Source organism: Triticum aestivum, chromosome 4B (assembly GCF_018294505.1).
Source record: "Triticum aestivum cultivar Chinese Spring chromosome 4B, IWGSC CS RefSeq v2.1, whole genome shotgun sequence".
NCBI classification, from domain to species: Eukaryota; Viridiplantae; Streptophyta; class Magnoliopsida; order Poales; family Poaceae; genus Triticum; species Triticum aestivum.
Window position 1 is genome coordinate 530,212,955 of NC_057804.1, and position 25,213 is coordinate 530,238,167.

Below are 25,213 nucleotides of genomic sequence, written 5' to 3' on the forward strand. Positions count from 1 at the left end.
CGCCAACGGCCGTGGCGTCATTGGCGGCGTGCGCCGCCGAGGGCGGGGTGGGAGGGGGGGCGGAGGGGAGCGGTCGACAGGAGGTGGCGGCGCTGGAGCTGGTCGAGATGGGATCGGGAGGTGGTTTTTTTTTCTTTTTCTTTTATTATCTCGTCCATACCGATTCGTTTGGCTTATGGCTTATTATATAGACTGCGGGTTTAATACCATAAAGCACGGGACTATTTTATAAAAACACCGTGACGGTGAACCCGGAGACCCAATCCGTGCTTTATTATTAGGGAGAGATATGTGCCTGTAAACTAATCTCTGTATTTTCTGGTTTGATACGGCGGTGACGATAAACACTTTCAGCAAACATGCCAGTTCTGCTTCTGAGAATTCATGACTGAAAAACCTGTTATATTGATCTGAGCCATTGCAATTGACAAAAGCTGTGTCATCCCAGTGGTGATACCTGGAAAATCATGATTAATGTTTCTGTTAAACCTGTGTATCTTCCATGTGTTCTTGATCTAAATCAGGAGCTTGTAATTTGTTTTGAAAATTGTCTGAAATCCCGATGATGCTATGCCCAACATTTAGAGGTGCATATGGCTCCAGGATCCTGTTTACAGGATGAACCTACCTGGAGGCGCTGTATCCACATGACATCCACGGGCAAGTCTGAGGTTCTTGATGATCATCGAACTTTTCTTGCTGTTTTCAAATCACCTCTGTTTTTTTAACTGATAAAACTAACCATTTGCTGAGTTTATATGCCTAGTGTCTCTGTTCTTTCTTGTAAATTGTCTTTTTAGATGTTTTCTCGTATTTACTTGTTTTTGTGCCATTGCGGTGATGTAGCTTCTTGTAAAATGTAAATGTAGATGTGATTGAGTTTAACTATATTTAATTTTTGGTTTAATCAGTGAGATAAGATGGTGAATGAGATTAATTTCCCTATTCTTTTGATTGGCCGATATGATGGCCTCAATACTGAACCAAATCTGACCTCTCTTTCTGGCCTTTTGCTTCTTATAACTTTGTTCTTCGTACAGTATTTTCAATAGATTAGTTTCTAATTTAATAGGCATATATCAGATTATGAGATTATTTTCTAAAACCCTGAGCTGTGTTGCAAGAGCTGTCATTCTTTGCTCATCTGTCATTCTTCGGTGAGCATTGTTGATGCAAATGATTGCAAATGATGAGATACAAGTTTTATGGGTAATTTGCGTCTGAGGCATCTCTGTGATGTTACTCTTTTCACCTTGGAGATCTGTTGCATCCTGTATAATATTCTCACCCTTTGTTTTTCCCTATTTTGATTCCTGTGGGTGAAATGAGGATTAAACAATTTTATTGATGGACGGTATGATGTCCATTGAATCATGTATTAGCTCTATCTGATCATTCTCTACTGAATTTTGTTCTTTCATTTTTAAGAATTTCTTTTTTTGTTGTTTGAACGCCTGTTGTTGATGCAAATGTGGAAACATGAGTTATGGGTAATTTGCGTCTGAGGCATTTCTTTGATGTCACTCTTTTCACCTTGGAGATCTGATGCATCCTGCCTCCCTAGTCTTTTGCGTTCTTGGTACTTCTCTTTCAAAATAATATTTGTTTTTTGTTTTAATGAGATGAGATGATGAATGAGATTAATTTCCCTATTGGTTTGATTGGCTGATGTGATGGCCTAAAGTACTGAACCGAATCTGATCATCTTCTTGTTTCCTAGAAAAAGTCATCTGATTTTACTTGCCTTGCCTTGTCATATTTTGTTCTATGTAGAGTAATATCATCTATTAATTTTCTAATTCAATCGGTGGAAGTGAGATGATGAATGATTAATTTCCCTATTGGTTTGATTGGCCAGCATGATGGCCTAAATACTGAACCGAGTCTGATCATCATCACTGGTTCGATACGAGAAAGTAATATATTTTGTTTTTGAAATATTGGAAATCTTCTTTGTATATGCTACTAAAACGAGCCTGAATTGTTTCTTGCTGTCTCTCTTTCTTTTCTTGATGTTCTTTTGAAATCTTGTTTTATCAAGTTGTTTTCTGTTTCTGGGAGGAGTATTATTGATGCAAATGATGAGACAAAAGTTTTATGGGTAATTTGCGTCTGAGGCGTTTCTGTTATGTCACACCCTTTTCACCTTGGAGATCTGATGCATCCTTGATAAAGTTCATTTACGTCGTGTTCTTCCGTTGTGTTTCCTTTTTTTCTGATGATGTCTAGGTCGATCTTGGGTTATACTTGCCCCCAAATTCCAGTTTATCCTATGTGCTTCTGTAGTTTGTGATGCCTTTTTATCTAGTTTAATTCAAGTTCTTGTGGTACTGATTTAAGTTGAACCTTTGCTGGTGCAGTGGTTATAAAACATTCCTCGTACTGGTTTCATTAGATTCTTTCTTTTTTGTGCTTATTCACCCTGAGATTGTTTTGTGCTTGGACTCCAAACTAATGTTTATAAGAATTCTGTTATATATCACCACCATACTCCAATTCCTTAGTCTTTTTGTTTGTCTGTATTGAGGATTAAACTAATCTATAGACAAGCATATGTCTGAATTCTTGTCATGTGGAGCAATCTAATCTTCTCTACGAGGCCAACCTTTTTCATTTCTTTATCTGCAGTTTTATTTGATGTGTTCTGATGTTGTGTGATGCCGCAAATGATTAGCGTGAACTTTTCTCAATGAAATCACTTTGATTACATAACCTACTGCCTACCTTCTGACGCAACAAGATTCCTGGAATTCTTCTGTGTTTTTTTCTGTTAATTTGTTTTGTTTGCCTGTTGATTCAGTGGTTTGCCCAGGTCGGATGATGATCACAAGTGCATAGTTCATACGATCAAATTGTGATTACTTGAACAAAAGATAGTCTTTTGCTCCTATTTGATTACCTTTCATCCTCACCCTTTTCAGGAGAATCAAACAATAGTTTTTTTTTTTGCACTTACATGTAGAACCCTACATTATTATGGTGTAGATGTATAGATTCCTTGGAGGACGGTGAAGATTGATATTTGGTCTCGTTCGTCGTAACTGGCATTTATTTGCCTTGCCGACCATCCTTCTATATCACCACCCATATTCTGAGTCCTCTTCTTATATACTATCTTGGTTTTCCATGTTAATTCTTTTTTTGTATTTGGCTTATGATTAAACTAAACTAAATAGAGAAGGAATTTCTATCTGCTTATTAAATATGTTGATTTTTTGTACAATAAATATGATCTTCCAGGTGTGATTATCAGTTGCCACGTTCTTACCGAGTTCCTTTTTTTTAGTGTTTCTTATCGAGTTCCTATTCGTTTTCTTTTGTGGTATCTTTTGTGGTTGTTGTCAAGAGGGATTAGGTTCTTCAGGTCACTTAAACTTTGATTGCGAATGCACAACAGATACTTCGATGCTTGCAATGATCTTCCAAACCAGTTTGAGGATAATGATTTCATATTTATCGCCCCAGTCTTAGGGTCTGCATTGGTGGATCTGTGCTGATTGACATACTTCTGAACCTGACTCGGTAGATGGCTGATTGACATACTTCTGAATCTGCATTGGTGGATCTGTGCTCTGTTAGCCATATTTGAGAGTTAATATTTGAGAGTTTTCTGAAAAACATTCTTAGTATTACCAGCTTCTTATTTTTATTGCACCGGTGGCTCTGTACATACATGTTCTTGTCACACACAAAATCCCCTTTGATACGCTCTTTGTGTTCTTATTTGGACAACTGTGATGAGCCAATTTTACAGTTACAGACCTGTAATGACTCCTGCGGAAATGATGGCATGGTCAAAGAACATCTAAGGGACTGAGTTGTCTTTGTATTTTGGATGTTTGTTTTCTTGCTTCTCTTAACGGTATCCAAGCCTGTAAACTAATATGTATGGTTCCTGGGCAACAAGAAGATAGTAAGCAGAAAGTAACCGCAGTCCAGCGCAGAACTTCTTCTGACGTGACTGGATGTAAGGAACTGTATTGCTTTCTCTTTTGATGAATTTGACTGAATCAGAACAACAACCATTATCTTTTGATGAACTTCTTCTGGCCTCGTTTGTCGTAATTGGCATAGTCTTTTCTTGCCAACCATTCTGTTATATATCACAACCATAGTCACTTGATTAAACTGAACGGTGCATTAGACGCTGCAGTGCAGAACAAATCAAAAGTTCAGGTAGCCACAACTCATCGTTCTGCCAACATCACAGGATTGTAAAAATCAATGGACGACGAATGTGACGAGTGATCATCAGAGGTTGCATCGTAATAACACTGGAGATTGTTGTTGGTCGCTGCCGCTTATTGTTGTTTGCTGCGCCGCTCAGTCGCTGCCTAGTGCTTGTACACTGCCTGATTGTTGTTGTTTGCTGCGCCGCTGAGGTTGCATCGTACCTGTACACAGCCACCAAGGCACATCGTACCTGTACCTGTACACAGCCACCAAGGCCTTCATGACCGGCTGAATAAGACGACTGAGTGCTGCCCAGCCTCTCTGCTCGGCTGAAGAAAATGAGTGATAGGGCCACGAGTGCGACGACAGCACGAGGATGAGGCGGTGGCGAGTCATGACACGCGCGGTGGCGCTGCTGGTGGCGGTGTGCGCAAGATTGGTGAGGGGGTGCAAGTCGATAGTATGTTAAAACTTAAAAGCATGTAAATGTCAAACAGTAGCTAAGCTTCTACTTCCTCCGTTCCTAAATATTTGTCTTTTTAGAGATTTTAACAGTGACTACATATGAAGCAAAATGAGTGAATCTACACTCTAAAATGTGTCTATATACATCCGTATGTGATAGTCCATTTGAAATCCTAAAAAGACAAATATTTAGGAACGGAGGAAGTATTTCTCATTCCATAAGTGACAAACGAACAAGCATTCTATAAGCGCCCTGGAGAAGTGCAACAAGGATATGGAAGCAACCACGCCTCATGTGCAGTTCAGCTGCGTGCTATTCGAATAGCGGTCGAAACTGATGCTTTGCTCCTGGCCCAGGCTTTGAACCGGAGGGAGCCAGACCAATAAGGTGTGATGTGCAAGCTGAACGCCTACAGATGCTAGCCCGTATGTGGTTTTCTAGTTGCAACATTCATTCTTGTTGCCGTGGTGCTAATGTTGCCGCAATCAATTAACAAAACTAGGTTATGATTGATCGCTGAAGTTGTGGTCCGTGATTCTTGTTGAAAATGTTGAATAAGCGTTCGGACAATGAAAAATGAAGAAAAACGGAGAAGACAAAAAATGAAGAAACAAAAGCAAAGAAATGAAAAAAAATGGAGAAGAAAAAAAAGGAAAACAGAAAAGAGAGGAGAAAACCGGCACGTTATGCTTCAAGTGGGTCGTGTCGTAGCAATTATCACGAGCTCAGCGTGGTGGCTAGTGCGTTGCTTTTGTTCGTGCGTGACTAGGGTTCGATCCGCAACCATTCGGCCTCGGCGTCGAATTTCAAGTTGATGGATGACAGTGCTAGTCGGGCACCTTCAAGACGGCAGACATAGATGCGCACGCCTACGACATCGCCATTTGGAGATCGAGTCGCGGGTGGAAGCGAAGATCATCGGGCCGAAGGTGACCATTGGGTCCCGCCGCATCATCCTCGAGCGGGGGATGCCAGAGAGAGCAACAAGGCTATGATGGGGAGGTTCGCGAGGGAGAATATGCACCTCGTGCAGGCGGGGTGGAGTGATTATGGAAGCGTGACTATGAGAAGAAGGCGGACGAGGCAGAGCCTTCATAGGTGGTGAAGGTGGAGTCCAACGACGATGGTTTCGAGATTGACTAGGAACACCTTGCGTGTGAGATTGATGGTAAGGAGAGTGACGAGCCCGGTGAGATTGACTGGGATAACTTGTAGGGTGTCCGCAAGAGTCAATCGTAGTAGTGTTTAGGGTGATCTAGTAGTTTGGATGTTTAATTAAAGTATGCAATGTGAAATTGAAGTAGTTTGCATATTTGTTTTTAAAATAAGGATTTTCAATGTTTTTCTTTCCCTATTTTAGGGAAGATGTTGAATACGCTCATTTTGTCGTGCCCTAAAAAACACTCCCTATATTTTACTTCAAACATGTTTTCTTCCTTAAAATAGGGCAGTTGTTCGCGAGGGAGAATATGCACCTCGTGCAGGCGGGGTGGAGTGATTATGGAAGCGTGACTATGAGAAGAAGGCGGACGAGGCAGAGCCTTCATAGGTGGTGAAGGTGGAGTCCAACGAAGATGGTTTCGAGATTGACTAGGAACACCTTGCGTGTGAGATTGATGGTAAGGAGAGTGACGAGCCCGGTGAGATTGACTGGGATAACTTGTAGGGTGTCCGCAAGAGTCAATCGTAGTAGTGTTTAGGGTGATCTAGTAGTTTGGATGTTTAATCAAAGTATGCAATGTGAAATTGAAGTAGTTTGCATATTTGTTTTTAAAATAAGGATTTTCAATGTTTTTGTTACCCTATTTTAGGGAAGATGTTGAATACGCTCATTTTGTCGTGCCCTGAAAAACACTCCCTATATTTTACTTCAAACATGTTTTCTTCCTTAAAATAGGGCAGTTGTTGAAGATGCTCTCATGATGAATCTATTCCTAAAAATAAACATGTGATGAATCTTACATGATTTTTTCCCTTCAATTATTTTTTATATACTTCTTCCCAACCTTTTTATTACCGAATAAATACACTGTTACAATCACTAAGGCAATTGGAAAGGTTTCTTTAGAAGATATTAGGCGATGTGCACAAAATTGAACAAAAAGTACTCCCTTTGTTTCGAATTATAAAATGTTCTAATGTTTCTTTGAATCAGGTTTGTTTGTTTGGCCAATCGGAGGGTTGCACGTACCAGGGCTGCATCCGGTGGCGGCACGGGGGACGACATTGTGGGTTCCCGACTCCAATGGCGGCGTTGTTGGTTGGGGACGCCGGCGAAGGTCGATGGTGGCTGGGCGACGAGGCAGAAAAGAGAAGAGGAAAAGAGCAGGTCAAGCAAGGACGGGATGTCTTCAAGAGATTTGGCATGGTCTTCGGCATCCGGTGGCGGCACGGGTGACGACATTGTGGGTTCCAGACCCCAATGGCGGCGTTGTTGGTTGGGGACGTCGGCGGAGGTCGATGATGGTTGGGCGACGAAGCAGAAAAGAGAAGAGAAAAAGATAAGGTCGACCAAGGTTGGGATGTCTTCAAGAGATTTGGCACGGTCTTCTGCGGTCAATCCGACGTGGCGTGCCCATCCGGGCCTCCCTATATCCGCCCTACAAATGGATTGAGTACGGAGGGTGCCGGTCAGCCCGAACGTTTGGGCTGTGTATGCGCGGTCCGATCGGATTACTTTTCTTTGTGCGGGAAATGACCAGACATGCTCCCCTTACGTTTGGTGGGAATGGAGACTTCGGGTGTGCATGATATGATGGCCCGCGAGCTGTTTGAAACTGATAAATTGAGAATGCTACCATTTAAGTTTTAACATTTAAAGCTACGCTATTACCTTCTCTTCTCTTTTACTCAGGTCACAAATGGTCCTATTATTTTATGAAAACTCCTATGAGTAAGTTTCTAATCAATACCTATGTGCATGATTATTCTATTTTTTAACACATAGACATGATATTATTATTGGCCCAAAAAATATCATGTCAAGATCAATACCTAGGTACATGGAACCCAGTACATAAAACTTGGCAAAAATAATAATATCATGTCCAAAAAATCATCTCCCCACTTTCCCAGAATAATAGCTTGTCATTGTAGTTGGTTTGGTCACCCACCAGCTCTCTGCTTGCAAGTTGACCCCGGAACTGATCTTGACTGGTACTCGACAGCTGCGCGCGAAATTCTAAATTTCTGATGCATACGCCACAATAAAGAAAGCACCCGTGCAGTGCGGTTCATGCAAATGCACCGCGGTTCTCCCGGCGCAGCCTGGATTTGGAATCCGGAGCTCCGGACTGACCCGGTCACCCGGCGTACCACCGTCACGAAGCAGACCCAGGGGCCAGGGCCCGGGGGTGACCCACTGGCTCGTCCGGAAGCTCTCTCCCGCCGCGTCCACTTGGAGCACCGCCCGCGCCCGACAAGCGAGCGCGGACAAGCGCCCCGGGACAGGTCATGGGCGTCAGCGCGCGCGCACGGGCGCTGCTGCCACCTGCTCCGATCAAATCCATCCATCCATCATCCGTCGAAGCGCCTGCCTCGGCGCGGCGACGCGGACGGCGCAGTCGCGCTGCCCGCACGAGTACTCTACTACGCTCCGGGCCACACCCGCTCGATCTACTGTCCGGGCCCCGGGGCATGGCGTGCAGATGCAGACGCCATGCCTCAGTCTCCCTGACATGCGTGCAGATGCAGCAGAGCGCACTCTCTGATGCACTCGTGCATCAACGATCGACCGGCCCCCGTTGTTGTACCGTGACGTTGGTGCAGTCTTGTGTGGTTTTGAGTCGGAATTTTGTCTACCCATTTGCCGAATCGGAGCTTTAGGTACAGCTACAGAAGGACACGATTGAAGTAGCTGTTGACGATTTCAAAAACCGCCTGCGGAGCTGTTGACGATTTGCCGCCGAGGCAATCCGGATTGTGGTGGTAGGTACCACTATTAACCACGGCGAGGCAGAGTTGGCAGGTACCACTACCACAATTCACTGAATGCGAGTAAGCCGTGACTGAGCTGCATGGAACAGATGGTCGATGGACCACACCCTCAAACGATGTCTCGCAAGGAAGCTCGTCACATCTAGATCTAGGCCATTGCAGCAGCAGGCAGACAGCGAAGGCTTCAGTTAGGAAACACACGAATTTGTGCTCCCTGTCAGTTGATGACTCAGTCAGCCGATCGCCAAAGACCAAACCACACGACCGGCTATGGATAAGCCGGTGCAACCGGCAGCGCTGGGAAATGCAATGCTAGCTGCCTTTGCATGAATCCAGCTGAAAGGAAGCATGGAACTGCGGAGGCATCACGTGCGTCAGATTCTCTGCACCACAGGTAATAAGAACTAAGAAGACAAATAAAATGCTTCAGCATGCCGCTTAAGTTTTTAATTAGGGCATGTTTGCATCAGTTCTGCAGCTTGCATTGCCGCCTCCTTGGCAGCCACTCTTCTGTTTTTTTATGTTGCAATTCGCAATGTGCTAAATGTTGAATGGTGGGATCAAACTGTGGTTACATCAGTACCAACAGAATGTGCTAAAAGTCAAACTTGCCTTAAGCATGTTTCTTTTTGAGAGAGAGTTATTGGCATGGTGAAATTGTAAGGTGAATTATTGGGCACAAACATAATAAAGTTGTGGTGACATGCAAAGTTACATTTCCTTTCAAATATTAGGGTTTAGGCCACTGCCAATTTCTCATCTTTAACACCACAATTTTTAACTTTTTTTTTGCGAATGAAAAAAACAGCACAATTCAAAATTATAGTGCAACCTTTGACGCAAAGTAACATAAATCCTAAAAATTTAAATATTTTCTGTTGGATGGTTGTCAATTATGGTTTTGTTTGTTGTTGGTGGATTATTTTTGCGGTGAATTTATTTGGGTTTAACAAGACGACATTAAAACCATTTACGCATTACGAACTGCAACATAAAGTTATTTCTGGTCAAGCTAGTATTCATTGGCTAAAGAATTGGAAATTATTTCTTAAATGGGCTTTATTATTCCCAATTGTGTGGCATCCTTGTAAATCGTAGTTTCGAGCCTAAAATTGCATTCTAAATAAATATACTCCCTCCTTCTCAAAATATAAGGCGTCCTTGACTTTTTCCCGTCTTCATCACACAACTTTGACTATGATTTTTACTTATTGCATACCTACAAAAATAGTATTAAGTCATATGAACTAAAATTATTTTGCAAGACAAATATGATAATGCCATTTATACATGTGAAATCAATGCACTTTGCTATATATTAATGATTAAAGTCGTGTACTCCTTCCGGTCCTTATTGGAATGCGCATAGACTATGGCCCTAATACCAACTAATGTGCTAGACGTTGTATTTTGGACGAGAAAGCCCAGCCTCCATCGCATGTGACCCATACCCCACGTGCATGCTACTGCAGGAGTAACTCCTCCAGCGATTCGAGTGGAGGTTAGTTTGGTCCAAACTTGCATGGGTGCACTATAATTTAGAATTTTAGCAAAAAAAGTTATAAGCGCTATAATAAGGAACAGAGGGAATATAAAAGATCGTGAAAAATCAACCACACCTTATATTTTGAGTTGGAGGGAGTAGTAACTCTAACGAAACCAGCCAGGAATTTATAACATATATTGTTTCTAGGTAGGTTTATACCCTCCAAGTATCCATCATTCTCTAACTTTCATTTCATTTCGTCTTTTTAGTTTTCCACCATGGATTTTGTTTTGACAAAGTAGTGTTGAAGGGATGGGATAAATAATAATGATTGGATGTTGATTGAAATGCTTAAACTATGATCACTTAATTTTCACAAATAAAAATAGACCACTTAAAAGTAGGGTCTAGATGAAGCCAACAACTATTCGATCAAATCTATCACGGCCAAGCTTTTAAATTTAGGATGATACGGCCGGTATATAGGTCAATATATCAGTTTTGGGGCTCTACCGATATAAATATAATATATTATTTTGTAAACAACATTTTCGCCCATATCATCCGATATAGCCCAAAATATCGACTGATATGGCCGATATGTGATCCGTTATGCCCACTACTATAGACAGTATGTCAGTGAACACAATTCCTTATCAAAAAACAATGCAAAAAGGATTAAATATTTACAATTTTATCGTATTATTAGAGTCATGCATAACATTTTGTGGATACACATATAACATATTTTTTCTAATCCTAGAGTAAGAATTTTGTGAATCTGTCTCAAATAATTCCTTAACTAACAAGTTCATAAACTTGGAATCTAAACTTGTTATGCTAGAGCATTGGTATCATACATTTATTTATTTTTAAAAATTGAACAAAAAAATTGAAAAAAAAATCCAGATATGTTTTCTCCCATATATCTACATATCGTCCGATCACCCGATATCCGACATTGAGTATGTTGAAGCCAAACAAATAAGAACGCGATATACGATATTTTTAACTTTAATCATGACGCCAGCAGTTTTACACTCCCACGGTCGCATCTGTGATGTTCTTTTCCAACATTACTTAAGCTTACAGTGCGACCTTTCACACGAAAGAAACATTAATCCTAAAGTTTTAAGTATGTGTGTTGGATGGTTGTCAATTATGTTTACTTTACTGTAGTTGGGTTATGGTGCATTTTTTCTTGAATTGCCGACAAAAATAGCTACAGCGTGACAAATGGTTTATAATCCAATATATCCAAGAAAATACATTGACCACAAGGATGGATATATCTTTTCTATTTTCATGTTAACCTGGATGCGTTGTCCAAACATTTGTTGTTCCGATTGCACCAGTCGTTACTATACAATGAAACATGTAAAAAAAAGGGTTTAACTAGATGGGTTTAACATGATTTACCGCATTACAAATTGCAACATAAAGTGTTTTTTTACCAAACTATAGTATTCATTAACTAAAGAACCATAAATTGTTTCTTAAAGGGGGCTTTCTTAATTCTCGGTTGTGTGGCATCCTTATAAATTGTAGAGCCTAAAATTACATTCTAGATAAATGTAGTAATTTAGGAAAGCCGTTTAGCAACTTATAATATGTTTTATCTAGGTAGGTTCATACCATCCAAGTATTCATCATTTTCTAACTTTACCTTCATTTTTTATTTTTAGTTTTCCACCATTTTTTCTGACAAAAGGTAATGATGGAATGTGATAAATTAAAATAATTGGATGTTGATTGAAATGTTAAATAGTCGGATAACTTACTTTTTTAAAATAATACTCTATCTGTCCAAAATAATTGTCACTTACAAACTTGTACTAACTTTGAACCAGAACCGCAACACTTATTTTTGGAGCGTAGGAAGTAATAGACAACATAGATATAATCTCCAGACGAAAATAGCAACTATTCTATCAAATCAATCACGACGCCATGAGTTTTACAGCCACATTTGCATTGTGAATGCCATTTCTAACATTAATTAAGTTAGCTAGTCTAGTAGTATGACATGGAACTTTCTGTGTTGCAAGATTTGATTAGACCCTTGCAGACCTTTATTTAGAGCATGCCTCATAAGTTTTTATTCTATTATAATCCTTCAAAATTGCATATGAATATAGCCTTGAGGGAAAAACAATGCTAGTAAAATTCCAATGGCTTATCTTCATGTGTTCTGAATTTCAATAAAATGTCAATGTGAAATGTAACTTTTTTACACTTTTTTTGAGGCCGAGGCGCTACATATTTTCCTTCTATTCAAACAACTGCTTTAATTTACTGTACTCGCAGTCTGCCAAGTTTTAGTGGGTTTTTATTTAATTTTCGTTCCTCCCGTGATTCAAAAAGATTCTAACAAGTTACATTGAGTTAATATTAATAGAGAACCAAGTCATTCGCAAAAAAAAGAGAACCAAGCACTACTTGCACGGTTAACAGAAGTAGCCATACGACCAGGTTTGATGTCTTGTGTGCCCGTCTATAATAGTCGACTTACGTCTAACATATAAAGCCTCCTAGAGTGGTAGTCACAACGAAGGCCTTGAGCGCACGGTACCACGGGAGAGAAAAAAGACCACCGCACCGCGCCGCGCGTGGGGGTGCAGCGCACCACGCGAAGGAAAAAAACCACCGCGCCGTGGTGAGCCCCGCGCCCGTCCGCTTTCTCCTCCATCCCCCTCGTTTCCAACCCTAAAATCTTTTCCCCCTACATCCGCTCATCCCCTCCACTCCCTCGACAACGATGGCGGCGGCCCCCTCTGGTGGCGGAGGAGGAGGGGGGAGATGGTGGCGCGGCGGCGACCTTCCCCCCTCGTCATCCTGGATCCCACCGGACCCGAGGCGTGCGGGCGCGACGGCGACCTGCAAGGGAAGGGCGACACTCGAATCGATCCAGTGCCATGGATCGTTCCCTGCGGGAGAAAGAGAAAACGAGGGAGAGAGAATGAAGGAGAGGAAGCAGAAAGAGAGAGGAAAGAGGAGAGGGAGGTGCAGCGTTGACCGACGGCTCGCGCGGTGGTGCGGCAGACGGCGGCCTTAGCGGGTGTGCGACGACACCACACAGCTCCTGTGCCGCGCAACCCTCTCCTCGCAGGCTCAACAGGAGGTTCCCAAGCCAGCTCGGGCCGCTGCTACCTCTTCCTCGCCGCCCAATAGGTCGCCGTGCTGGGGGAGCAGGGTAGCATCGGGTCCACAGGCTGGGGTGGAGGCCTTCCCAACTCAGACTGCGCGTCCTCCTCTTCGCCGCGTCATCGCCCTGGCCAGCTGAGCACCAACCCGACGGCTCCGGCATCCGATGCCAACACAACGAGGTGAGCTTCACCAAATACTCTCTCTCTCTCTACCTATCTCTTCATGCGGCCCCCTCCCTCTCTGTAATCTTTCGAGATTGATTTTGTTTCCAGGTTATACTCCAATCAAACATGTGAATATTTACCAGAGTGCTTCAAGATCGATCTGATGATCCACTACCGCTCTGCTGTTGGGACTAATTTGGATGGGAATGGTGATTTGATGGTTGATTATGATTACTTGGTTCTTGCTCTTGGAGTTACTGTGAATACATTCAACACTCCTGGTGTGATGGAGCATTGCCACTTTCTGAAGGTAAAATCCTGATTGGCATTGTGTGTCTCTTTACTGTTCTGCTATTTCTCATGTTTAAATCCTGAGATGTAAGTTACAGTTTAATTTCCTGCAAACTCTTGAGATATATGGTATTTGTACCGTGCAGTATTAGTCATATCTTGTGCTTACAGCCTCACATTGTAAATGTCAGGTAGTGGAGGATGCCCAAAAGATTCGGAAGAGCGTGATAGACTGCTTTGAAAAGGCGTCACTTCCTAACCTTAGTGAAGAGGAGAAAAGGAAGATCCTTCACTTTGTGATTATCGGTGGTGGACCTACTGGGGTTGAATTTGCTGTGGAGTTGCATGATTTTCTTGTCGAAGATCTGGTGAAGCTATATCCTGCAATTGAAGAAAACTCTCAACTCCTACTTGCGCTCCGCCTCTTCCTCCTTTTCATCGCTCAATAGGAGGCAGCTCATCTGGCCGTGCAGCAGACCACGTCCTGAGTGGGTCGGTGACGGCGGTTGTAGCTGGTGCACGATGGCGATTCCAACGACAACAGGAATCTGCAACTTGTTAGACTTCTTTGCAACCCCAACAAGGCCCTCATATGCTTTGTCTACATATATGCATGATTTCTATGATTGGAATCAGATAGCACTAACTATGTGTCAGACTGCTAATATTTATTTGCTTGATGATCCTTGAAGCGCACTCTACGCTCATACATGATCCCACATATTCTAGGTATAATGATACTATCTTTAGTGTTCTGTTCACAGGAATTTGACAAGTCACTGCTTAAGATTTCTTAACTTTTGTACAGATGCTTTCTTGAGGCTTTGGCTAAAAATCTGTGGTCTACGTCACTCATCAGGTTGAGTTTTTACCAGTTGCTGATCTTATTATTCTGGTTATATTGTCATGAGTAAAAAAATAGTGCACTTCTTTTTGAGGAATCTTCATGCATATTTGTTGCATCCTTGCAAAGTAATTGTACTTTAGGTAACTCTGACGGGCTAATGCCTTAAGCTGGGACATACAACAAAATACTTATTTTATGGGAGGAGTTTATGGAACTGGGTAGTGCTCATCACGGTGCTCTTGCAGCAATTGACACAATCGATGTGGCTAATGGAGCCAGTAAGTAACCTTGCCACCCTTCAGTATGGTCAGTTTTAATATATACTACAATTTCTGTATGCAAGAGTGACCTTCTACTGTTCTAAATGTAGTGTTCCGTTTAAAAAGAATTTCCATGCGAAGATTTAATGTGTACGATCGAACTATCTTTAGTTTATCAAGGTACTCTTTCTAATATTTTACTGTAATAGCAGGTTTTAGCCAATATTTAGTATTGAGGTGTTGATGACAGCAAATACTATCCTGCTTGTCTGTTTTCTAGACGTGTTTCTATATGCTTTTCAGTTGTTAGTTGTGATACTTTTTATTGTCTTTCGAAATTAAGATGTGCTCTGTATATGTGATGATACTATATACTTTCTATAGTTATTGAACTATATACCATTTTTTTATTTATGCTTATGGAGTGCTTAGTTAATTGCTTGCAAGTAGATTTTATAGATACCAATAGAAATAATAACTTGGGATTTATTTCTGTTCAAGCTCTGTGATCTAGATGAGCAAAGCAACAACTTTGGCTTTATTTCTTTGTGATGTAGATGAGCAAAACAGTAACTTGGATTTTAATTCTGTTCTCTATGATGTAGATTAGCAAGATTTTTAACCAACAAAGTAATTTATTTTAGTATGGTTTTGTCACTATGATTGGTAATATGAAGTTTATTTATTCTAGGTTCCTATCTTTAGACAGTCACATCCACGTTCGTACTTTTAGAATAGTTGTTGCAACGGGGAAGAGCATTTCTGCAATAGCAAGATATCAGGACCCAATGGGCATAGGCCGAACCAACCACCATCACTATTGCTTCAGGATTAGATAGCCAACTTCCACTCATGAGGTGAGTTTGCTTACTCTACTTTCAGTGTACTGTGTAGATATGTTGGTTAGAAATTATGCTATGTGCCTGTCAAGTTGATTAGATATGAAAAATATGCTCTATAATACCCACATAATACTTGTTTAAATTGGCTTTTCCCTGGTTCATCAGTGCACACATGAAACCGGTAATAAGAAGAGAATCACCTGATTTTTTTATAGTCTATTTTAGTAAGCATGTTCATAATATTAGGATAGTTTAATTTGAGAACAATTGGCTGGAGGAACGATGTAATTTGATACTCTGTTATGTTGATCTCCAGAGAAATTTGGTTTTTGGTTTTTCATTGATGTACGTTAATCTGTTGTGAATCTTGTTTGCTTGCACCAATTATATGGGTAACAATTAGAGGGGAACTTTTGGAACTCATACATTCTATTTCAGTTAATGTTCAAAGCAACTTTCCTGTGTGAATCTGATAATCTCACGAAACCTGTGTTTCATTGTGTATATTCAGCCTGTCGAGTCAAGTTTCAGACTGATCATGTATCCCCTTGATATTCACTGGATGGAATCCCCTGTTTTACTCAAACTGAACCTTCTACAAACATCGGAAAAGCAACAGTAGTAAAGATGGACAGAAATTCCAAAAATAAGGTTAGTTCTTTTTTGTTCTGTATCATTCTCTTTACCGTTCCTTTTGGTACTACACTCCAAAAAAGAGGCAATCGGAAATATTTAGGTCCACTGAAAAGTAATTCTGGAGCTCGCAGAGTTCTCATTTTTCAGATTTGCAGTAGTATTCGCTTTTGGTTTACATGATATTGGTTGTATCTCCCTGACAACTGCTCTTCGGTTGGTGTAGGTGTTTTTTATGGATGTAGCTGGTTGCGATGAAGCTAAACAAGAAATAATGCTATCACTTATTACCTTTGTCCTTCAAATTTGAGTATAGGCCTGTGAAATAATGAATATTTGTGTCTCATTGCTCCAGCATGGTCAATAAAGATATGTTGACCCAGGAAATGTGGGTTTATCATAGGTCCTACTGTATACGTTGGTATATGAAATATGACATTTCCGGTTATATGCTATCACTTATTACCTCTGTCCTTTGCATTGAGTATAGGCCTGTGAAATAATGGTGTATTTGTGTGTTGATTCGTCTGTTTTCCTTCATGTTCTGGTTAAGGTACCAGGACAGACCCAGAGTTATTTGTAAAAAAGTGCTTTCCAATGTACCAATATTTTGTATCCTTTCTAATGCTTAAAAAAGAGGCGAATAATTCTTTTAGAATATGTAATATCCGACATGTGTAACACACCTTAAGAGACTACTAAGTTATCCTGTATAATTGGCACGCCCTACTTTTGTAGTAATAAATATATCATGTGCTGCTCCATACAGGTGATACCTTGCATTTACCATAGTATTTGATTACATATGATAACATAAAATCTGTTTTTTCCTTAGCGGTTCGGCACACTTAGTGCATAGAAACAGAGTACAGGCAAATTGATTAGATGCATTAGTTAAGAACACTGATTTTTTTTTGGAAAGCTTCATCATGACATCATATTGGTTTCGCCTTACTGCCACTCAGAGGTTGGATGGAGCATCAAGGATTTCAGGCTTGGGGTGGCCACATGTTGCAGGATAGCAGGAAGAGTTGGATGTGTTCTGCAGAGACCAGGTGATCAATGTCGTGTACAACACTTCTAAATTTGGTCATTTATTTATCCTCATAGCTGGTTCCCTTGATACTTTTTCTTAGAAACATGATCAAAGATACAAAAAGTTTTACTTCTGAAGCAGAAGTGGCAGTATAGTGTGCATGCCGTATTGACCTGTTCATGCCAATGGCAGAAGTATCTGATTCATCCGACCTAATTCAAGTTAACTTGAGTGCAGCAGTAGATAAACATTCACTTACAAATTCTACTCCAAATGGACAGTAATAGTAGTACGTGGGCAGTGTAAAATGTGTTTTTGTTAGTTCAGTGAAAATTAGAGATCAACCTGATGGTACTTCATTTTTATTCTAATCTGCCAAATGCTATTAAGGAAATAAGTTTCTTCCTCGATCAAGTTATCAGTCCTTGGTTCACTCTTGCCCTTTGCGCTGGATGAGACGGGGATGAGGAGGAGGAGGAGAGTGTGGGGGCATCTGGAGAGGAGCGAGGGGTGAGAAGTAGCAAGAGGTTCCTTAATAGCATTTGGCAGATTAGAATAAAATTGAAGTACCATCAGGTTGATCTCTAATTTTCACTGAACTAACAAAAACACATTTGCTCCACATTTCCCTTTGCGCTGTCAGTGAAAATGTTATACGTCTTAGCTACCTCTGCTCGCTTTCGATGTTCAGTTCACTACTTTACTGCTCTTTCCTTAATTTCGAGAGGACACAGGAGAGGGAGCTACAATGGCAGGAGAAGAATGCAATGAGGTGCGGTCTTCTGTTCGATGCCAAGGGCCTGTCCGGCAGTGATTTCCTCGGTGAGTACTCCACTACACGCCTTCCGTCGAATCCGGAGAAGAACATTTATCACCACCACCATGCATGTTCTTGGCTTGGCTTGGGGTTCGTCTGCTAATGGAGATTGATCTGATTTTACCTGTACTTGCAGGGATGATCTAGATGATATAACAAAAGGATTATATATGCATTTGTGTGCTTCAGAAAAGGTTACTGCTACATTCAACTTTTCACCAGAAATGATTCGTATATCCTGAAGATGTTGCTAGCGTCTTGAAGGATTACTTATATTTGCTCCCTAATTTCCTGGATTATACGAAGTGAGTTGGATCATCGAGGGTTGGCGAAACTTGTTGGAAATATGCCCTAGAGGCAATAATAAAAGTATTATTATTATATTTCCTTGTTCATGATAATTGTCTTTTATTCATGCTATAACTGTATTATACGGAAATCGTAATACACGTGTGAATACATAGACCACAATATGTCCCTAGTGAGCCTCTAGTTGACTAGCTCGTTGTGATCAACAGATAGTCATGGTTTCCTGGCTATGGACATTGGATGTCGTTGATAACGGGATCACATCATTAGGAGAATGATGTGATGGACAAGACCCAATCCTAAGACTAGCACAAAAGATCGTGTAGTTCATTTGCTAGAGCTTTGCCAATGTCAAGTATCTTTTCCTTAGACCATGAGATTGTGCAACTCCCGGATACCGTAGGAGTGCTTTGGGTGTACCAAACGTCACAACGTAACTGGGTGGCTATAAAGGTGCATTACAGGTATCTCCGAAAGTGTCTGTTGGGTTGGCACGAATCGAGACTGGGATTTGTCACTCCGTGTAAGCGGAGAGGTATCTCTGGGCCCACTCGGTAGGACATCATCATTTGCGCAATGTGACCAAGGAGTTGATCACGGGATGATGTGTTACGGAACGAGCAAAGAGACTTGCCGGTAACGAGATTGAACAAGGTATAAGGATACCGACGATCGAATCTCGGGCAAGTGCAATACCGCTAGACAAAGGGAATTGTATACGGGATCGATTGAGTCCTTGACATCGTGGTTCATCCGATGAGATCATCGTGGAACATGTGGGAGCCAACATGGGTATCCAGATCCCGCTGTTGGTTATTGACCGGAGAACGTCTCGGTCATGTCTGCATGTCTCCCGAACCCGTAGGGTCTACACACTTAAGGTTCGATGACGCTAGGGTTATAAAGGAAGCTTGTATGTGGTTACCGAATGTTGTTCGGAGTCCCGGATGAGATCCCGGACGTCACGAGGAGTTCCGGAATGGTCCGGAGGTAAAGATTTATATATAGGAAGTCCTGTTTCGGCCATCGGGACAAGTTTCGGGGTCATCGGTATTGTACCGGGACCACCGGAAGGGTCCCGGGGGCCCACCGGGTGGGGCCACCTGCCCCGGGGGGCCACATGGGCTGTAGGGGGTGCGCCTTGGCCCACATGGGCCAAGGGCACCAGCCCCAAGAGGCCCATGCGCCTAGGGAACCCTAGAGGGAAGAGTCCTCGAGGGGGAAGGCACCTCCGAGGTGCCTTGGGGAGGATGGACTCCTTCCCCCCCCTCTTGGCCGCCGCACCAGATGCCATCTGGAGGCTGGCCGCCGCCCCTTGGGGTGGGAAACCCTAAAGGGGGCGCAGACCTCCCCTTCCCCTATATATATGAGGCCTAGGGGCTGCCCATAACACATGATTTGATCTCTCGTTGGTGCAGCCCTGCCCCTCTCCCTCCTCCTCTTCTCCCATGGTGCTTGGCGAAGCCCTGCGGGATTGCCACGCTCCTCCATCACCACCACGCCGTTGTGCTGCTGTTGGATGGAGTCTTCCTCAACCTCTCCCTCTCTCCTTGCTGGATCAAGGCGTGGGAGACATCGTCGAGCTGTACGTGTGTTGAACGCGGAGGTGCTGTCCGTTCGGCACTAGGATCATCGGTGATATGAATCACGACGAGTACGACTCCATCAACCCCGTTCACTTGAACGCTTCCGCTTAGCGATCTACAAGGGTATGTAGATGCACTCCCCTTTCTACTCGTTGCTGGTCTCTCCATAGATAGATCTTGGTGTTCCGTAGGAAATTTTTTGAATTTCTGCTACGTTCCCCAACAGTGGCATCATGAGCTAGGTCTATTGCGTAGATTCTTTGCACGAGTAGAGCACAAAGTAGTTGTGGGCGTTGATGTTGTTCAATATGCTTACCGTTACTAGTCCAATCTTGTTTCGACGGTATTGTGGGATGAAGCGGCCCGGACCGACCTTACACGTACTCTTACGTGAGACAGGTTCCACCGATTGACATGCACTTGGTGCATAAGGTGGCTAGCGGGTGCCAGTCTCTCCCACTTTAGTCGGAACGGATTCGATGAAAAGGGTCCTTATGAAGGGTAAATAGCAATTGGCATATCACGTTGTGGTCTTGCGTAGGTAAGAAAACGTTCTTGCTAGAAACCCATAGCAGCCACGTAAAACATGCAACAACAATTAGAGGACGTCTAACTTGTTTTTGCAGGGTATGCTTTGTGATGTGATATGGCCAAGAAGAATGTGATGAATGATATGTGATGTATGAGATTGATCATGTTCTTGTAATAGGATTCACGACTTGCATGTCGATGAGTATGACAACCGGCAGGAGCCATAGGAGTTGTCTTTTTTTTTGTATGACCTGCGTGTCATTGAAGAACGCCATGTAAACTACTTTACTTTATTGCTAAACGCGTTAGTCATAGAAGTAGAAGTAGTCGTTGGCGTGACAACTTCATGAAGACACGATGATGGAGATCATGGTGTCATGCCGGTGACAAGATGATCATGGAGCCCCGAAGATGAAGATCAAAGGAGCTATATGATATTGGCCATATCATGTCACTACTCTATTTGATTGCATGTGATGTTTATCATGTTTATGCATCTTGTTTACTTAGGACGACGGTAGTAAATAAGATGATCCCTTACAAAATTTCAAGAAGTGTTCTCCCCTAACTGTGCACCGTTGCTACAGTTCGTCGCTTCTAAGCACCACGTGATGATCGGGTGTGATGGATTCTTACGTTCACATACAACGGGTGTAAGACAGTTTTACACAGCGAAAACACTTAGGGTTAACTTGACGAGCCTAGCATGTGCAGACATGGCCTCGGAACACGGAGACCGAAAGGTCGAGCATGAGTCGTATGGTAGATACGATCAACATGAAGATGTTCACCGATGATGACTAGTCCGTCTCACGTGATGATCGGACACGGCCTAGTTGACTCGGATCATGTAATCACTTAGATGACTAGAGGGATGTCTATCTAAGTGGGAGTTCATAAGATGAACTTAATTATCCTGAACATAGTCAAAAGACCTTTTGCAAATTATGTCGTAGCTCGCGCTTTAGTTCTACTGTTTTAGATATGTTCCTAGAGAAAATATAGTTTGAAAGTTGAAAGTAGCAATTATGCGGACAGTAGAAAGCTTATGTCCTTAAATGCACTGCTCAGTGTGTTGAACCTCGAACGTTGTCTGTGGATGCTGCGAACATCTGACATACACGTTTTGATAACTACGTGATAGTTCAGTTAAACGGTTTAGAATTGAGGCATCAAAGATGTTTTTGAAACATCGCGAAACATATGAGATGTTTTGAGGGCTGAAATTGGGATTTCAGACTCGTGCCCATGTCAAGAGGTATAAGACCTCCGACAATTTTCTTAGCCTGCAAACTAAGGGAGAAAAGCTCAATCGTTGAGCTTGTGCTCAGATTGTCTGAGTGCAATAATCACTTGAATCGAGTGGGAGTTGATCTTCCAAATGAGATAGTGATGTTTCTCCAAAGTCATTGCCACCAAGCTGCTAGAGCTTCGTGATGAACTATAACATATCAGGGATAGATATGATGATCCTTGAGGTATTCGCGATGTTTGACACCGCGAAAGTAGAAATCAAGAAGGAGCATCAATTGTTGATGGTTGGTGAAACCACTAGTTTCAAGAAGGGCAAGGGCAAGGGCAAGAAGGGATACTTCATGAAATGGCAAATCAGCTGCTGCACCAATGAAGAAACCCGAGGTTGAACCCAAACCCGAGACTAAGTGCTTCTGTAATAAGGGGAACAACCACTGGAGCAGGATTACCCTAGATACTTGGTAGATGAGAAGGCTGGCAAGGTCGATAGAAGTATATTGGATATACATTATGTTAATGTGTACTTTACTAGTACTCCTAGTAGCACCAGGGTATAAGATACCGGTTCGGTTGCTAAGTGTTAGTAACTCGAAATAAAAGCTACGGAATAAAATGGAGACTAGCTAAAGGTGAGCTGACGATACGTGTTGGAAGTGTTTCCAAGTTTGATGTGATCTAACATCGCACGCTCCCTCTACCATCAAGATTAGTATTAAACCTGAATAAGTGCTCTTGCACCTAAAGGAATGGTTTATTGAATTTTGGTCGTAGTGATACACATTTTCATGCCAAAAGATATAAGATAGTAATGATAGTACCACTTATTTGTGGCACTGCCATGTAAGTCATAATGGTATAAAACGCATGAAGAAGCTCCATGTTGATGGATCTTTGGACTCACTCGTTTTTGAAAAGTTTGAGACATGCGAACCATGTCTATTGGTGTATATGCATGAAGAAACTCCATGCAAATGGATCGTTCGGACTCACTTGATTTTGAATCACTTGAGATATGCAAATCATACCACATGGGCAAGATGACTGAAAAGCCTCATTTTCAGTAAGATGGAACAAGATAGCAACTTGTTGGAAGTAACACATTTTGATGTGTGCAGTCGAATGAGTGCTGAGGCATGCAGTAAATATCATTATGTTCTTACTTCACAGATGATTCGAGTAAATGTTGAGTATATTTACTTGATGAAACACAAGTCTGAATTATTGAATGGTTCAAGTAATTTCAGAGTGAAGTAGCAGGTCATTGTGACAAGAGGATAAAATGTCTACGATATGATCATAGAGATGAATATCTGAGTTACGAGTTTTGGCACACAATTAAGACATTGTGGAAATTGTTTCGCAATTAATACCGCCTAGAACACCATAATGTGATGGTGTGTCCGAACATCATAGTTGCACCCTATTGGATATGGTGCGTACCATGATGTCTCTTATCAAATTACCACTATCGTTCATGGGTTAGGCATTAGAGACAACCACATTCACTTTAAATAGGGCACCACGTAATTCCGATGAAATGACACCGTATGAATTATGGTTTAGAGAAACCTAAGTTGTCGTTTCTTAAAAGTTTGGGGCTGCGACGCTTATATGAAAAAGTTTCAGGTTGATAAGCTCGAACCCAAAACGGATAAAATGCATCTTCATAGGAAACCCAAAACAGTTGGGTATACCTCCTAATTCAGATCCGAAAGCAATATGGATTGTTTCTAGAATCGGGTCCTTTCTCGAGAAAAAGTTTCTCTCGAAAGAATTGAGTGGGAGGATGGTGGAGACTTGATGAGGTTACTGAACCGTCTCTTCAACTAGTGTGTGACAGGGCACAGGGAGTTGTTCCTGTGGCACCTACACCAATTGAAGTGGAAGCTTATGATATTGATCATGAAACTTCGGATCAAGTCACTCCCAAACCTCGTAGGATGACAAAGATGCGTACTACTTCAGAGTGGTACGTAATCCTGTCTTGAAGGTCATGTTGCTAGACAACAATGAACCTACGAGCTATGGAGAAGCGATGGTGGGCCCGGATTCCGATAAATCGCTTGAGGCCATAAAATCCGAGAGAGGATCCATGTATGAAAACAAAGTGTAGACTTTGGCAGAATGGCTCGATGATCGTAAGGCTAATGAGTACAGATGGATTTCAAAAGGAAGACGGACAATGATGGTAAATGTCACCATTAAGAAAGCTCGACTTGTCGTTAAGATGTTTTCCGACAAGTTCAAGGAGTTGACTACGATGAGATTTTCTCACTCGTAACAATGCTAAGAGTCTGTTGGAATTATATTAGCGATTACTGCATTATTTATGAAATCTTGCAGATAGGATGTCAGAACATTGTTTCCTCGACGATTTTATTGAGGAAAGGTTGTATGTGATACAACCGGAAGGTTTTGTCAATCCCGAAAGATGCTAATAAGTATGCAAAGCTCCAGCAATCCTTTTAAGGACTGGAGTAAGCATCTCGGAGTTGGAATGTACGCTTTGATGAGATGATCAAAAATTTTGGGTTTATACAAAGTTTATGAGAAACTTGTATTTCCAAAGAAGTGAGTGGGAGCACTATAGAATTTCTGATGAGTATATGTTGTTGACATATTGATGATCAGAGATGATGTAGAATTTCTAGAAAGCATATAGGGTTATTTGAAAGGTGTTTTTCAATAGAAAACCTGGATTAAGCTACTTGAACATCGAGCATCAAGATCTACAAGGATAGATCAAAATGCTTAATAATACTTTCAAATGAGCACATACCTTGACATGATCTTGAAGGTGTTCAAGATGGACCAGTCAAAGAAGGAGTTCTTGCCTGAGTTGTAAGGTACGAAGTTAAGACTTAAAGCTCGACCACGGCAGAATAGAGAGAAAGGACGAAGGTCGTCCCCTATGCTTAAGACGTAGGCTCTTCAGTATGCTATGATGTGTACCGCACCTGAAGTGTGCCTTGCCATGAGTCAGTCAAGGGGTACAAGAGTGATCCAAGAATGGCTCACAGGACAACGGTCAAAGTTATCCTTAGTAACTAGTGGACTAAGGAATTTTCTTGATTATGGAGGTGATAAAAGAGTTCGTCGTAAAGGGTTATGACGATGCAAGCTTGACACCTATCCGGATAGCTCTGAGTAGAGAGACCGGATACATATAATGGAGCAATAATTTAGAATAGCTCCAAGTAGAACAGTTATTTGGAATGGCTCCAAATAGAGCGTGGTAGCTACATCTAGGAGATGACATAGAGATTTGTAAAGCACACACGGATCTGAAAGGTTCAGACCCGTTGACTAAAACCTCTCTCACAAGCAACATGATCAAACATAAAACTCATTGAGTGTCAATCACATAGTGATGTGAACTAGACTACTGACTCTAGTAAACTCTTGGGTATTAGTCACATGGCGATGTGACCTGTG

General features: G+C 41.9%; 2 long non-coding RNA genes, 12 other non-coding genes and 2 pseudogenes across 16 annotated transcripts; all 16 read left to right on the plus strand.

The window, feature by feature from the left end:
* The first annotated feature begins 326 nt into the window (after positions 1 to 326).
* Positions 327 to 421, plus strand: LOC123095267 (small nucleolar RNA Z223). Its single transcript, XR_006446164.1, has one exon. It is a non-coding gene; the product is annotated as a small nucleolar RNA Z223 (small nucleolar RNA).
* A 137-nt stretch (positions 422 to 558) lies between these two features.
* LOC123095292 (small nucleolar RNA Z278) lies at positions 559 to 673 on the plus strand. Its single transcript, XR_006446179.1, has one exon. It is a non-coding gene; the product is annotated as a small nucleolar RNA Z278 (small nucleolar RNA).
* A 237-nt stretch (positions 674 to 910) lies between these two features.
* Positions 911 to 999, plus strand: LOC123095365 (small nucleolar RNA Z102/R77). Its single transcript, XR_006446221.1, has one exon. It is a non-coding gene; the product is annotated as a small nucleolar RNA Z102/R77 (small nucleolar RNA).
* A 177-nt stretch (positions 1,000 to 1,176) lies between these two features.
* LOC123095356 (small nucleolar RNA Z101) lies at positions 1,177 to 1,273 on the plus strand. Its single transcript, XR_006446215.1, has one exon. It is a non-coding gene; the product is annotated as a small nucleolar RNA Z101 (small nucleolar RNA).
* A 44-nt stretch (positions 1,274 to 1,317) lies between these two features.
* On the plus strand, positions 1,318 to 1,398 carry LOC123095363 (uncharacterized; annotated as a pseudogene).
* Positions 1,399 to 1,460: 62 nt separating this feature from the next.
* Positions 1,461 to 1,554, plus strand: LOC123095354 (small nucleolar RNA Z101). Its single transcript, XR_006446213.1, has one exon. It is a non-coding gene; the product is annotated as a small nucleolar RNA Z101 (small nucleolar RNA).
* Positions 1,555 to 1,620: 66 nt separating this feature from the next.
* On the plus strand, positions 1,621 to 1,707 carry LOC123095361 (small nucleolar RNA Z102/R77). The gene has a single exon (XR_006446219.1). It is a non-coding gene; the product is annotated as a small nucleolar RNA Z102/R77 (small nucleolar RNA).
* A 104-nt stretch (positions 1,708 to 1,811) lies between these two features.
* Positions 1,812 to 1,895, plus strand: LOC123095362 (small nucleolar RNA Z102/R77). The gene has a single exon (XR_006446220.1). It is a non-coding gene; the product is annotated as a small nucleolar RNA Z102/R77 (small nucleolar RNA).
* Positions 1,896 to 2,069: 174 nt separating this feature from the next.
* LOC123095355 (small nucleolar RNA Z101) lies at positions 2,070 to 2,167 on the plus strand. Its single transcript, XR_006446214.1, has one exon. It is a non-coding gene; the product is annotated as a small nucleolar RNA Z101 (small nucleolar RNA).
* A 641-nt stretch (positions 2,168 to 2,808) lies between these two features.
* On the plus strand, positions 2,809 to 2,903 carry LOC123095317 (small nucleolar RNA snR60/Z15/Z230/Z193/J17). Its single transcript, XR_006446199.1, has one exon. It is a non-coding gene; the product is annotated as a small nucleolar RNA snR60/Z15/Z230/Z193/J17 (small nucleolar RNA).
* Positions 2,904 to 3,003: 100 nt separating this feature from the next.
* Positions 3,004 to 3,099, plus strand: LOC123095342 (small nucleolar RNA Z43). Its single transcript, XR_006446202.1, has one exon. It is a non-coding gene; the product is annotated as a small nucleolar RNA Z43 (small nucleolar RNA).
* A 335-nt stretch (positions 3,100 to 3,434) lies between these two features.
* On the plus strand, positions 3,435 to 3,521 carry LOC123095414 (small nucleolar RNA U31b). Its single transcript, XR_006446255.1, has one exon. It is a non-coding gene; the product is annotated as a small nucleolar RNA U31b (small nucleolar RNA).
* Positions 3,522 to 3,727: 206 nt separating this feature from the next.
* Positions 3,728 to 3,823, plus strand: LOC123095240 (uncharacterized; annotated as a pseudogene).
* Positions 3,824 to 4,027: 204 nt separating this feature from the next.
* LOC123095343 (small nucleolar RNA Z43) lies at positions 4,028 to 4,124 on the plus strand. Its single transcript, XR_006446203.1, has one exon. It is a non-coding gene; the product is annotated as a small nucleolar RNA Z43 (small nucleolar RNA).
* Positions 4,125 to 13,237: 9,113 nt separating this feature from the next.
* LOC123095119 (uncharacterized) lies at positions 13,238 to 13,923 on the plus strand. Its single transcript, XR_006446099.1, has 3 exons — positions 13,238 to 13,387; positions 13,481 to 13,682; positions 13,855 to 13,923. It is a non-coding gene; the product is annotated as an uncharacterized lncRNA (long non-coding RNA).
* Positions 13,924 to 14,745: 822 nt separating this feature from the next.
* On the plus strand, positions 14,746 to 16,656 carry LOC123095120 (uncharacterized). Of its 3 annotated transcripts, XR_006446102.1 has the most exons (4): positions 14,746 to 14,788; positions 15,462 to 15,627; positions 16,124 to 16,263; positions 16,472 to 16,652. It is a non-coding gene; the product is annotated as an uncharacterized lncRNA (long non-coding RNA). The 3 variants fall into 3 exon arrangements; XR_006446100.1 differs by having other exon boundaries at positions 16,124 to 16,656; XR_006446101.1 differs by having other exon boundaries at positions 14,750 to 14,788; positions 15,504 to 15,627; positions 16,124 to 16,656.
* The last annotated feature ends 8,557 nt before the right edge of the window (positions 16,657 to 25,213 follow it).